Raw genomic sequence first — 16,297 nt, 5'->3', positions numbered from 1 at the left:
TAAACAAGCAACAAAACGTAAATGTTTGGAAAAATAAAACTTAAATATGTTTGCAAAAACAACAACAAAAAAAACGTAAATATGTTTGAAAAAATAAAACTTAAATATGTTTGCAAAAAAACAAAAAAAAAAAAAAAAAAACACGTTTAAAATTAAAATATAACAAAAACATTTATTTTTATTTCAAGAGTGGCATTGAAAACATTTTGTGCTTCCGTAACTGGGTGGACAGACAGTAACGCCACCTATAGTCAAACGGAGGAAACAGGCTCTCTCTTTCTTCACGATTACCCTATATGACTACATTATGAAACTTTAAACCATATGACTACAATATGAAACTTGCATTTATTGTTATCAAACTCCAATACTAACGATTACTACGATGATATCACATTGGTTACTGTTCACGCAATAACCCTTATCCCCAAGTGGCTTCCGGGCTTTGATAAGTGGTGACGGTGACCTCCATGTAAAAAAAATAAAATAAAATAAATAAAAAAAAATTAAAAAAACTCGACTCGGTTTAACTGTAAAAGAAATAAAAAAAAAAAAAAAAAAACTCTTCACTAAATCGGGTTACTTCTCCTTGAACACCCTTTTATAAAAGTCATTCAGTAAATGACTTTTATAAAATAAAAAAATAAATAAATAAATAAAAAAAAAATAAATAATAATAATAATAATATTATTATTATTTTTATTATTATTATTAATAATAATAATAATATTATTATTATTATTATTATTATTATGATGATGATGATGATGATGATGATGATGATGATGATGATGATGATGATGATGATGATGTGTGAATGACTCATTCACATATTAATAAACATGTCTACCTCGTAATTCTACCCTGTCTCAAGTGTCTTCATTAACACCCTTCGGTACTACATTTAACTTAAGATGAGTTTATCTTATAATTACATAATGAAACCTAATTAGTCTGCCTCTTAAACATACAGTCAGCAGCAATTCAATATCAATAAAAGTGTAGTACCTGTTGCTCGTTTGCTTGCATATAATATCCTTGTTTTGAATTATATCATTTTCGCGAGTTAAAGACCAGCTTTACATTTCATGAGCTGCTGAACACTCCCAGGCATTATTTCATCGTTTGTGAAGGTAATAACTAAATGTGTTAAATCATTGCAAAATCGTAAATTAATAAAAGTTACTTCTGCTCAAAGTATGTTTTTCTTAATATTTTGATTTCACTTTTTTCACTCCATGCATTATACGGAGACAATACGATGAAATGAAAGTGTAGTACCTGTTCCTATTTTATCCACTCATGCAAGCAATGTCTTGTACAATTATTTCGACAAATTAAGGCAAGCTTTGTTGAATGGGGTATAGTTTAGCCCAGTTCATGAGTTGCATCATCCCATGCATTGCACCCTCCTTTGCTAATAACGTTGCTAATAATTAAAGGAGAGTTAGAGGTTGAAAGTGTGGCGACGCGCCACCCAAATTCAAGTGACTGAACAAGGAGCGTTTCAGTTGCGCGTACATCTGTTATCTAAACCCACACAAATATTACATCATAAACGGCAAAACATGGTAATTGACGCAGATGGGGTTGAAAGCACCCCACGTGGCAAAGGTGTTGACTTTTCATCCAATCGGCATTCAGAGAAAGCGAATTTCTAAAATATTTTTTATAACAGCTTTTGGTGAAACCGGTCTTAAACCTATAAAAAAGGCACTGCACGTGAAACCCAGTCCGTCGAGTCAGATTTCCCTTGAAGTGAAACTAGCACCGTGATGCTCGTTCTTTCTCGCAGCGTTAGTACCGTTAATATGATTTTGCGCACCTTAAGCCTTGAACCAGGCACTTATAAGTCTCCCTGGATTAATTACCAAAAGAACATATATAACTTTGTATTGCGTCAGATATATTCATGGAACTGATTAAAATAACAAACCATTTTTTTTTTTACAAGGTGATCACCACTTATCAAGCCCCGGAAGCCACTCAGGGATAAGGGTTATTGTATGTACAGTACGTTAGTGGGGGGGGGAGGTTAATAAATATGTCTACTTAAGAGAGCGGATCATCAGGAATTTGTTTACATTGGACTTGAAGACATCCAGGTTGTAGTCAGGTGGGAAGCACGCTGACGGAACAGAGTTCCACAGGCGTGCGGTTCTAAAGAAAGAAGCTTTGTTCATGGAATCTATGTTTTGGTTTAGGCACAGATAAAGAGTGGGGAAAATTTTTGACAGTGGTTTCAGCTAGTCGGGTGTTTTTCATAAAGGATTTGCGAGGGGGGACTAGAGATTGGAGCTCAGACGAGCATCTACCATGGAAATAACGATAAAACAAAGACAGGCTCGCAACATCTCTTCTATTGGAGAGAGGTTGCAGGGAAGAGAAAAGGGCCTCCCCCATTAAGCCACGAACACGAAGTCTATTTTGTACTCTGTCAAGTCAGGATAAGCTGTTTTTAGCAGCTCCTGCCCAGATATGGCAGCAGTATTCCATCCTTGGGCGTACTTGGCTTTTATATAGATAGAGAATTGCATCAGTAGTGAGATATCTTCTGGAGCGGTAGAAGGATCCCACCATCTTTCCAGCGACCTTGGCAACAGACTTGATGTACGTGTTCCATTTCAGATCAGGAGTAAGGGTCAAGCCCAGTAACTTGTAAAAACATGGGGCCTCTCCTAGACGAGAACCATCCATTTCAATTGATGCCAGATGGGGATCAGAGCGTTGATGATGTAAAGATAGGAGCTTGGTTTTAGATACATTAAAGGTAATCAGCAACCTCTTCCCTCACTGAACCACGTGCTCGAGATAAGAAGAGAGAGAATCAGAGAGAACTTTGTCATTTACAGCCTTTGATGTGTTGCCGTAGATGGTCGTGTCATCAGCATAGATGTCAACGAATGATTTAAGTATGTGTTTAGGGAGATCATTGATGTAGATCAGGAAAAGAGTTGGGCCCAGGATGGACCCCTGAGGGACTCCAGCATTAATACTGTGGGCCTCTGATTTCTGCCCATCAACCACTACTCTTATGAGCCTATCGGAGAGAAATGATTTAATGATTGAGAGAACATTACCTGTGATACCGTAGCTGGAAATCTTGTGAAGTAGGCCTTTATGCCATACTTTATCGAAGGCCTTTGATATGTCAAGAACAATTGCCCTGGAAAGGAAGCCTTTGTCATGTTCATAAAAAAGAGAAAGAAACCGTTCTTGCTCTTTATTGCACATTTTAAATGAAATACTATCAGATTGTGTATATATATATATGCATATATATATGTATATGTGTATATATGTATATATATGTAGGTATGTAGATATATGTATATATATGATGTATATATGTGTGTGTTTGTGTGTGTATATATATATATATATATATATATATATATATATATATATATATATATATATATATATATGTCAGGTCATGTCATATGCTACTGGTACCATGAAACCCAATACTACCTGTCTCATAGTCGGATCACCGGCGACTAAACTGGTTCCCCACCAGACTTGTTTGGTGAGGAAGGCGGCTAGTCTCCCTGAAGGATTAAAAACAAGACCTTTTAACGGGCGAATGAACACTTATCCGGGATCAAGGGCCAACTAGCACTGTGTGTGTGTGTTTGTGTGTGTGTATGTGTGTGCTTGGGTGGAGAGGGCTCCCGTAAGCCATGGTGAAGGCAACCTTTATAGGAGAAGCAAATCTCTGATTTAAAAAACCATAAAGCGGGAGACCAGTACCCGTATTAAGCTGGTATGCAGTTTAACTTGTTGCTGGCTATCTTGCTCTTGCCTGTTGTTGGATCTCAACATTTTGAACCGAGAGAGAGACTTAGCTGTCGTACAAAGCTAAGACTCTGTAACATCATCTGTGTATAGATACTCCCTCAGGCATTTGTCTATAAAAATGGTCCTGTGATAATGACAGTCAGTTTTGGGCTCATGGACTTTAAGTGTCTGAAGGAGTGGCACTCGTCTGACAAGACGTTGCAATCATCATATATATCTATCTATATATATATATATGTAAGTCAAAGTGTGTGTGTGTGTGTGTGTCTGTGTACATTTCCCTACGAAATAACTCTGTCAATTTTAAGCCTACAGATTCGAAATTTGATATACAGGGTACTGAAGTTTGGGAAAATTGATGTGATTGGTTTTCGGACAGAAATTTGTTGATTAAGGGGTTAAATTTACACGATTTGACCTTTGAGAATTCTACCAAACTCCTCTTACAATTTTGGGTATAAACACGTGAAATTTTAGATATAGATTCCTTGAATATGGATCTAACTTAATAACTTTATTTGAACCCTAAACAATAAATTTTAAGGGGTCATAAAAGGGGTCAAACTTTTAAAAAAATGACCGTTTTTTTGTTTTGATTTGCTCAGCATACACCTCAAAACACCCGGGCAACGCCGGACACCGATGCTAGTATATATATATATATATATATATATATATATATATATATATATATATATATAAAAGTGAATGTGTTTGTGTTTCTGTGTGTCTGTCTGTGTGTCTGTCAGTGTACAGTTCCCTATGCAATAACTCTGTCAATTTTTAGTCTACAGACCCGAAATTTCATTTACAGCGTACTGAGATTTGGGAAAATCTATTTGATCCGATTTCGGCCAGAAATTTTGCTGTTAAGTACTCAAAGTTCAACGATTTGACCTTTGAGAACTCTACCAAACTTTTCCAACAATTTTGGGTCTAACCACTTGAAATCTTAGATATAGGTTCCCTGGACATGGATCTAACTTAATAACTTGATTTGAGCCCAAAACAATAAATGTTAAGGGTCATAATAGGGGTAGAAGTTTTAAAAAAATTGACCTTTTTTTTTGCTCAGCATACGCCTCCAGACACCCGAGCAACGCCGGGCACCCATGCTATTATATCAATAAAAGTGAACGTTTTTGTGGATCTATGTGTCTGTGTGTCTGTCTGTGTACATTTCCCTAGGCAAGAACTCTGTCAATTTTAATCTAGAGACTCGAAATTTGATATACAGGGTACTGAGATTTGGGAAAATCTTTGTGATCCATTTTCGGCGAGAAATTTCGCTGTTAAGGGGTCAAAGTTACACGATTTGACCTTTGAGAACTCTACTAAACTCCTCCGACAATTTTGGGTCTAAACACTTGAAATTTTAAATATAGGTTCCTTGGACATGGATCTAACTTAATAACTTGATTTGAGCCCAAAACAATAAATGTTAAGGGGTCATAATAGGGGTCAAATTAAAAAAAAATTACCACTTCATTTTTTGCTCAGCATACACCTTAAAACGCCCGGGCAACGCCAGGCTTCAATGCTAGTATATATATATATATATATATATATATATATATATATATATATATATATATATATATATATATTCACACTTACGGTTATAAGATAGACGAATATTAGCTGAAGAGAGCTTGATAAGAATACCTTAAACGGGCCTTATTATCGGGCTTGAAACCGACGGTACCAATGATCTGTCTCAACTAACAACTTTCTGTACACAAAATGTAAATACGCTCTTAAAATTTGGATTTTCCTTTTAATTGAGCACTCTGCTGGAATTCTTTTTCCAAAAAAAAACAAAAAAACTAATCATATATATATATATATATATATATATATATATATATATATATATATATATATATATATATATATATATATATATATATATAGAATGCATACATATATATATATATATATATATATATATATATATATATATATATATATATATATATATATATATATATATATATATGTACTAGTGTTGTACCGATTAATCGGAATTGAGAATCGGAAAAATCAGTAGTTTTCGGGTATCGGGATCGGGATCGGAATCGGTATCGGAATCGGAAAAATTTGTGCCTAATTTCCGATTCCAAAACCGAGACTTTTAATATTTCATTATGTTAATTTTTCATTGCTGGTTGATAAATATTTATTCCTTTTAAACTTGATAAATATATTAATAAAACTAACCTCTATAGATCATGATAACATTAAAAGAAGATCTATATTTATTTTATTTGCGTAAAATGAACAAAATAAAACTTGAAACTTTGTCGAAAATTCGCTAGATAACCTTTAGAAGAATGCAGTTTATTTTCAATGCATTGAAAAAATTGTTTAAATTTAAAGAAATATTTTGTCAAGAAAAATAATATCAGACATTATTGCTAATTAAATCAAAAGTAAAATATAATAGTGTTGGATTTTGTCCGGTTAGGTTTTTGTCCGCTCCCCTACTCCGCATTGGTAAATATGACAAGGAATGGCGAAAAAAAAGCAATTAATTTTGTTTGGTATTTTTGTAGGGGAATGCTTTCAATTTCCCTTTCATTTTTTATTGGTTTAAGTAAATGTTTTAGAGGTCACTTGTCCATCCCCTTATCAAACGGTATAAAACAGTCAAGTATATTTTCACACCTAGTTGCCAAATGTTTACAGTCCGCTTCACAGAGAGTTCATAGTTTAATCTCAGAAGATTTCAAAGACTGGGCGAATTTTATTTTATTTTCCTGGAGCCACTTTGTCTGACACCGTCTGTTTTTTATCGGATCATTCTTGAGTTTTCGCAAACGTTAAAAATATAAATGAATATATCGCAATGAATTTATCAAAGTCTGGATAAAATAGATAAAGAGAAAGCATTTTGAAATTTTTCAAATTGAAAAAGAAATTATATCTACATTTAAAAGTACCCACCACTCGCATTGAAATTTTATTTTGAGCGATATTTGTGAACCCACTAAAAAAAAAAATTATTTTAGAATTTAGGATGGAGAGTTAGTAGCCCATATAAATTTCGGGCAATTATTAAATAAATATCGATTGAAAATAGCTTGTTCTTTAATAGTCTTTTTAAAAGCCCCCCCCCCCAAAAAAAAACTATATTAAAAAGAAAATTTAAATGTGAAGGGTTCTTTAAAACCAAATAAAATCGATGTCTATAAGTTATGAACATGCTTTGTACTACTGTTTACATATTGAGTGTTTCTATTTACTTGCGCCCCCCCCCTCAACAGAAAGTACAGTTAGATACAAAGTAGTTTTTAATATGGTGAATATTTAGCTTCCAAAAGGGGCACTTTTGGTCGGAACAAAATTAAAATTTCCTCGGTCATTTCTCCTTCATTGAACGAAAAGAGGTGAAGTGTAGCATCAGAACAGATACTAAACTTTGTTAATGTTTCGATCGATTTGACTTCGAACCAAAATTCTGTGCAGATTCTCGATTACAACCGAAAAATTCCTGCATTCGAGAGCTCAAAACAGAACAATTAGTATAATTTTTTTTTTAATTGGGGTGGGGGATTAGGGAGTCCTCTTCCGCAAGAACCGGGCTCAAATTAATTTTTAATCGATATTTATTCAATAATTTCCCTTTTATTCCTAATTGGCGAAAATGGCCCTTTTCCGTTGCCCAATTTTCTTAAATTCCTAAATTTAATATAAAATGATCACCGGTTTCCCAGCCATTCTAATCGTTTTAAAGCAGTTAACTAATTTTTTTTTACCATTGACTCGCAACACAATCGGCAAAATCATAAAAAACACAAATAATCGCTTTATTTTTTGTATTATAACGGACTTAGTAGGAAAGGGCTGTGTCGTTTATAAAATGGAGAATCGAACTTTTCTTTTCGCAACAAAAAGTTATAATTGCGATGGGCGGAAAAATGAAAACGGAATGAAAAACACCGATAATTTCACGAGAATACATTATTTACATCTTCGTATCGTTTTACACGTAACTATTTAAAAATGAAATATAAACATTGCCTAAAAACACTCATGATTATAAAAAATAAATAAATATAAAATGATTAGGAATTTAAAATAGAGGGTCAATTTCACAAATAAATTTAGCAGAAAATGAGCTGCTTTTCCAAAACATTGTAGTGTGTTACCAATTTTAAATTATGTGCGCTAATTGGAGGAGGGGGTGTCTACTTTTTAAGCGATTACACATGGTTTTACAACGTTGCAAATCGAACTTGATTTAGTGGGAAACCATTTAGTTAACATCCATAAAGAATTAAGGTGGCCAGAAACGATGATCATTTTACGTTAAATTTATATTTGAAACTGATCTCACACTCTAAATTTTAAAATGATCATGCAGTTTATGTCCCCCATTAAAAAAGGGAAATTTCAAAAAAACAAACAAACAAACAAAACAATTATATTCTACGTACCCGTTATGGAATGAAGTTCTCATAAAAAAATTTCACTTAATTTCATCAAGTATTTTGTTTTTATCGCTAAAAGCATTCATTCGAGGCATTCGAAACAGTCAATCTAAACTACACCATTAGCATTGATTTTGGTCGAAGTATAATGGATTACTTCCCTTTGATATCAATTAAGCGATTTATTAGAGAAATTCCATGTTACTGAGACTGAAAACAAGCTGTAAAATCAAAACTACTTGATGAAATTAAGTGAAATTTCTTAGGAGAACTTCATTCCATAACGGGTACGTAGAATATAATTGCTTTTTGAAATTTTCGTTTTTTAATGAGGGGCGTAAAGTGCACAAGTACCATGATCGCTTTTCTTTCCATCAATTTAAAAAATGTTCCAACACGTAATCTATAAAAGTAATATTTCATTTTGGAATCTACAAAGTCGTCGTTGTTGTTGTTGTTGTTGTTGTTGTTGTCGTCGTCGTCATCGTCATCACCATTTGCACTTCGTTTTGTTTTTGTTTTGTTTTATTTTTATAGCAAAGTAAATCAATTTAATAACCTACCAAATTTTTATAATTAAAATAAAATTTTAGTTCATTCATAGAGAGAAAGCACAGAAAGCGCACGCAATCTCACATTAAAAATGTTTTTCTAAATAGTAACATTATTTAGAAATTCGTTCGTCACAATGGTGCTCGGTAAAAATGGCACCGGTAGAAATGGCACCGGTAAAAATGGCACTGGTAAAAATGGCACCGGTAAAAATGGCACCGGTAAAAATGGCACCGGTAAAAATGGCACAAGTGGAACAACTAGGTAAAAATGGCACCAAAAGGTGCTACTGAAGCTATGGGGTCCCAAATTCTAACCTCATTTTGGGTTTTGTAAAAGTTCCTATTTTCTTGCCGTCAACGAGGGCAGAGTTAGACACAAGGTCGATTTTTAATATCCAGCCCCCCCCCCCAAGGGAAGTTTTCATCGGAACAAAAGATTACAATTACCTCAGTTTAGAAGCATTGTTTATCTAAAGGTTCTTATTTAATTGCACCCCGCTAGGGCAAAGTTAGACACAAGGTTGGTTTTAAATCTGGGGAATATCCAGCTCCCCAAAAAGGGGCATTTTCGATCGGAACAAAAAGTTACAATTACCTCAGTTTAGAAGCATTATTTATCTAAAGGTTCTTATTTAATTGCACCCCGTGAGGGCAAAGTTAGACACAAAGTCGGTTTTTAATCTGGTGACTATCTAGCTCCCCAAAATGGGGTACTTAGGACTAATGAATCGCAACTTATCAAGGATAAAACACACTCGAGGATAAGGGTTAATGTGGAAGTTTTCAATTACACTAAACAAAATGCATCTTTTCTGGACAAGTTGTAGTTGTATTTTTGGGTTCTTTTTTCATAATGAATCGCTAGTTATCAAGGATAAAACACACACGGAGATAAGTTTTTTTTCCCCCTAAAACAAAACAAAATAAAAATGATCCAGAAAAGATGCACTTTGTTTAGTGTAATTAAAAGCTCCCTGGTTGACACTTATCCTCGACAGGCTTTTATCTTTGATAAAAGAAAAAACTAATTTTGGTGCACTCTAAATTAATTTTATCATTGAATGTATTTTATCGTTGATAAGTTGGGCTTTGCCATTTTTTTCTTATTTATCCAAAACTGCTATTATTGAATAAATATTGAACTCTGGAATGTTTCTGTTGAACTCGAGAATCTGCACAGAATTTCTGTCGGAGGTTGCATCGACTGATACGTTAACAAAGAGTAGTATCACTTCTGATGCTACACTCCACCTATTATCTCCCCGTTCAATGAAGAATTAATAAATCCTTTCAGACAATTTAAATTAATAATAATTAATAAATCCTTTCAGAGACAATTTTAATTTTTGTTCTGATCCAGAGTTCCTCTTGTAGGAGAGCTGGATATTGCCCACATAAAAAAACGACCTTGTGTCTAACTTTGCCCTCTTGGGGAAGCAAGTAAATAGGAATACTCAAGATGAGAATAGTAGTCCAAAGCTGGAATGGGAACAGTAACACAAAATTCTCAAAGCTAAACTGTATCAATGCTGTTAATTACCAAAAATAGTTTTATTGCCTTATCAACAAATTCAACAGGCACATAAACTAAAGTGAAAGATAACACGTGTTATCGCGTATACGTGCGAAAAGGTTTTATGACCAATTCATCTCACAGTTTCATGCTCACAGTTGAGTATGAAACCGTTCTGAGGACAGTTCTGGGGTCAATCGGTCACTGAGTATATTTCTGACATAAAATTATAAACTGATTCCAATATAAATAACAGTAAAATAGGTACTTATACATGTTTGACACCCCGAGAGTACAAACAATGTTGAAATAATAACTATTTAGAAAGCCATTCTTAACATGGAGGTGGGGGGTGAACTATTTTGCACTTTCACCTAACAATTTAATGAAATAAAAGTAACATTATTTTTTTAAGTTCATATTTCTTTCGGTATCAAACATCCATAAGTACAATACGTTCGTTTGTTTACAAAATAAAAAAGTTTATTTCCGCATCAAGGGGAGAGGTCATTGAATATTTAGGCTGAATATTGAATATTTAGGTTGAATATTAAGACTCAACGCACAAGGAGTACTTAATTTTTAAAGTATAAAAATGTATCGAACTATAATTTTAAAGTTTAATATTTCTTTTTAATGAGTGATTCATAATTGGAAATAAAATATGCTAAAAACATTTATAGATTGTTTTTAGTATTTTTTTTTTTTTACATTAAGGTTGTATAAAATGTATCAAAATATAATTTTAATTCATCAATGTAGTAATTAAAAAAAAAAACTTGAAATATTTATGAAGAAACTTCTTTATATTTGAGTTTCATAAAGGGGGTCGATAACTCGCCTCCATTGCCGACATGTTGCAATGCAGGAGTTCCATAAAAAAGAAACAACACTAAGTGTACATAAATTACGAGGAACGAATAACATAATGTTGATTTCTGATTTCAATATCAGAAGCCGTCATCAAATGGAATGTTCCTCGCTATAATTGTTTATGCCTAAGTTATTTTTTTTGTATTTTTGAAAAATATATAAATTGCTTATTTTTATTTTATTTTTACTTTTAGCATATTTTGCGTTTGGTAGCATTTATTTGTTGTATATTTTACTTTTTCATTTTGTTGTCTATAGTAATAAATGTTCGATAATTCTTATTTTTAAGGCATTTATTAGTATAGACATCGAATCGAATATATGGTAAAGAAACAAATAAATAGAAGTAACTAATTAAAATAAAAGGAACTTGTTTGTAAATAAGGGAGATTTTTAAATTTATTTCTGCCCAGTGTTCACTGTTCAACTTATAATAGGGGAGAAGAGGTGAATGAATTACCACACAGATGAAAAAAGTTATTTCTGACACCTGTGACGTAATAGCACTTTGGGAAATCTCAAAAACGAGATTCGCATTTAGGATCTATTTAAATTTGACAAACTTCTCATTATTTTCTGTAACACTGTGAGATATTCATGCATGTTCTTGTTTTGTCATTTTTTTCATTAATCCATTACGTGCCATTTTTACCTATTTATTCACTTGTGCCATTTTTACCGGTGCCATTTTTACCGGTGCCATTTTTACCAGTGCCATTTTTACCGGTGCCATTTTTACCTAAATTCCGTAACAATGAGAGGCGGCGTTGTTAAAATGTTGTTCTTACATCGTTTTCTTATTTTGCCTACCAATCTTCGAATATTTTCGACTATTTAACTATTTATGTAAGTAGCATGTTATACACTAAATACGAACTGATACAATATAGCTTTGTTTTAAAATCAAAATAAATGTTTTGTTGTCTTATAATTTTTAATCAATTACAGAGCAAACATTTGAGAAAAAATATACGCAGATATTTCCCAGGGGTTTATGTCATAATTTGAAACTTTACGAAAGAAACAAAACAAAACAAAAACAAAACAAAGCAAATCTCCAATTAAATATGTATAAAGTTTAAAAGAATCGGAATCGGAAATTTTGAAAGGAATCGGTAATTGTATCGAAATCGGGAATAATTTTGGAATCGTCCCATCACTAATATATATATATATATATATATATATATATATATATATATATATATATGCATATATATGTATGTATATATATGTATATATAATATATATGTATATATATGTATATATATATATGTATATATAATGTATATATATATGTATATATAATGTATACATATATGTATATATAATGTATACATATATATATATATATATATATAGATATGTATATATATATATATATATATATATATATATATATATATATATATATATATATATATATATGTATATATACGAGGGGTGTGCAATAACTAATGCCCCTGCCCCATTTCCCATAGCAGTAGAGCAACGAAACTTAGCACACTTATTAGTCTTTCTCTACATAGGAACCACCCAGAGTTATGCATTTCTCCCAACGTTTGATGTAGCTCTGGAGACCGTTTTTGTAGAACACCTCAGATTGGTCCTCCAATCACGACGTGACTTCAGAAATCAAGGCTGCATCATTTGGGAAACGCTTTCCTTTCAAAAACAACTTCATGGCTGGGAAGAGGTAAAAGTCAGAGAGTGCAATGTCAGGAGAGTAGGAAGGATGGGGTAGGATTTCGTAACCACATGCCTGTGCTTCTGATCTGGCGACATGCGAGTTGTGGACTGGGGCGTTGTCCTGCAGGAGGAGGGGCCCTTTGCTGATCTTGCCCCGTCTCTTGATTTTGATAGCTTCCCTTAATTTCCTCAAAAGTGAATCATAATAAGCTCCTGTAATTGTGGTATCCTTTGTCAGGAAATCTGTCATCACTACTCCGTCCTGGTCCCAGAAGACTCTGAGCATGACCTTGCCAGCGGAGGGCTGCACCCTTGCCTTCTTTGGAGGTGGTGAGGCCAAGTCCACTGCATTGACTTGGCTTTGGTCTCTGGATTATAGTGATGATCCCAGGTTTCATTCTGTGTAATCAGTCTTTTGAAAAACTTTGACTCATCTTGGCACATCTCCAAATTCATCCTCAAGCACTTGACGCGTTCTCACTTCTACAATGGTGTGAGCAACATGGGAATCACTCTGGCAGACACCTTATGCATATGGAAATGGTCATGAATGATAGTTTCCACAGACCCTATTCTAATCTTGACATCTTAGGCTATTTGGCGAAAAGTAATGTACCGATCTTTCAAAATGGCAGCCTCAACTTGACGGACAGATGCCTCATCAATTGCAGAAGGGGGCGCCCAGGTCTGGGAGCTGTTTCCACAGACTTCCGCCCATGTTTGAATTTATGATGCCAGCATTTTACAAGGTCATATAGAGGGAGCATTATCACCATAAGTTTCTTTCATTTCATCAAAAGTCTCCTGTGGTGTGCGTCATTTCAAATAAAAAAAAAAACGGATCACTGCTCGACATTCAACAGGCTCCATTTCACACCTGACTCAGTTCAAACACCTGTAAAACAGAAACCACAATTCGTTCAGAGCTGTAATTTGCTAGATAACCCATGGAGATATAAATCATTGCCCATGCAAAATTTCAGCTAGATATGACAAATGGAAGTGGGTCAGGGGCATTACTTATTGAACGCCCCTCGTGTATATATATATATATATATATATATATATATATATATATATATATATATATATATATATATATATACGGCACAATCATGTTGACATACCGGTTCTCGCCAGATCACCAAAGTTAAGCAAGGTTGATCCTGACCAGTACCAAATAGGTGACTATTTGGGAAGGCTAGGAGCTGCATATACCTTCTGCGAAGGTTGGGCGTGGGGCCAGCATCCTCACCCTGTAAAAAGAACTCCTCGCTACAAAAACATCTACAAAGTTGTAGATGATGGCCTCTGCCTCTCCAGGGGCTCAAGTCTATGGATAGATAGGTATATATATATATATATATATATATATATATATATATATATATATATATATATATATATATATATATATATATATATATATTTATATATATATATATATATATATATATATATATATATATGCTTTGTATTTTTTACATGGGAGTTTATAGGCCGCTACGCAGTCTTGAGTAAGGTTCAGTCAGCCAGTTACAAGTAACTAGCGACCTCTTCAGAGTTATTACCTATACAGATTCTACCTTTGTATAAGTAATTTCGTCAGAAGTGGTCTCTAGTTACTGATGACTAGCTGACCGAAACATGCCCATGACTGTGTAGCAACCTATTACGGCTTATGTAAAAAAACAAACAAATAAAGAGTATATCTTGCTCTACTTCCTTATTGAGCACTCTTGTTAAAAGGCATTGTCCTCTGGAAAATATTAGCTTGGAATAAACAGTTATTATTTATTCATTATTTTTTTCATGTTTTTTATATAATTCTTTTTTCGTAATTTCATTTTAACCTCAAACAAAACACGGTGCCACTTTGATGCTACTATCTGTGACATAATTGCAGGGGTACCATGTAGGGAGTTGAGCAGTAAAATTGCTATTTATATTACACTTGAACTTCTGCATGTCAGTACAGTTAGGGAGGCAGGAAACCAGAAGGGAATTCCAAAGTCTAGCAGTTCTGAGGGAAAACTAGAGCAGAAGACTTTCTGGCATTTGGGGATCTCTACTGTGTAGGGGTGGTATTTTGCTGCTTGTCTGATTAATATGGGGTACAAGGGCTTGTAGTTCGTCGGAGCATATACTTCTACAAAGGCAGAGGGATGCAACATTTCGTCGGTGGGAGAGAGACTGAAGCCTATTTGACAGTTTTAGATTTATTAGATTGGCAACTCTCTTTTGAACCATGTTAAGGGGTGAGCGGCTAGTAGCAGCTTCACCAGTCGAAATGTGATAGCAATCCACCATACATGGGCGAATGTTGGCCTTGTAAGTGTACATGATGCTTTCAGGCATAGTTTCTAGCACGGTAGAGAGCGCCCACTTTCCTTGCAGCAGCCTTGGCAATACCCTCGATATATCTTTACCAGCTCATGTTCCGTGTGAATGTAAAGCTGAGAACATAGATTTTGGCGGTTAAGAATGTTTCTTGTAATCATTGAAGGAAACAAGCTTAGTCTTTGCAGCTTTGAATGTGGCCATCCATTTTTGTCCCCATTCCACTACAGGCTAAAAGTCTTGTGTAGGGTTACCACTATTGTCGTAGATGTGCGTTCAATTATTTTCTCCTTATGCCTGCCATAGAGCATGGGGGCATCCTCAAATATACCCATCTCAGAGATAATTTTATGAGGGAGGTCATTTATGAATATTAGGAATAATAAAGGAACACCTGCATTTATATCATATTGTTTTGACGTATTCCATTGAGGATTTTTCTTTTATTTAAAAAAAGATTTAATTAGTATTCCTACACTGATACTGTATGATCTGATTTTCTTGAGAAAATCCTCGTGCCAAACCCTGACAAAAGTCTTAGATATATCTAGGGCTATCGCTCTACCCTCCTCTGATTTGTCCAGTGTATGTTATATATGTTCAGAGATTAGTTAGGAAATCTGCTGTAGAACGGGCTTGCCTAAATCTATATTGTTCGTCGGTCAGAGGTTTAGAAGCTGTAAAGTAATGGACTAGAGCTTGATTAATTAAGAACTCAAATAGTTTTGCGGAAAGAGGCTAATGAAGCGATAATTTAATGGGTCAGTTCTTTCGCCAGAATTCTTGTAAACCGACTTTCAAGCATGTTAGCCTCCCCAGTTGCCGTGCAAACAGCCTCATGATTGTTGGAGAGTGCGACAATTGCCATCTGCTTATTATTTACAAATTTCTGTAGTACGATGTGTTTTCTGGTGGTTTCAGTATATTCTCTCTAAGCTGTCGCTACTTCTTTTCTTACAATTCTAGCTTCTATAAACTTTTGCCTGCTTTTACTGGACTTATGTCGGTTAAATGTGCGGCATGCATGCTGCCATTGAGCAATGGCAGCTGCACAAGTAAAAGCAAACTATTGGGGAACGTAGAGTTTGCTATA

Source organism: Euprymna scolopes, chromosome 19 (assembly GCF_053919585.1).
Source record: "Euprymna scolopes isolate OS-2025 chromosome 19, ASM5391958v1, whole genome shotgun sequence".
Taxonomy (NCBI): Eukaryota; Metazoa; Mollusca; class Cephalopoda; order Sepiida; family Sepiolidae; genus Euprymna; species Euprymna scolopes.
Note: the sequence above shows the minus strand (reverse complement) of the source record.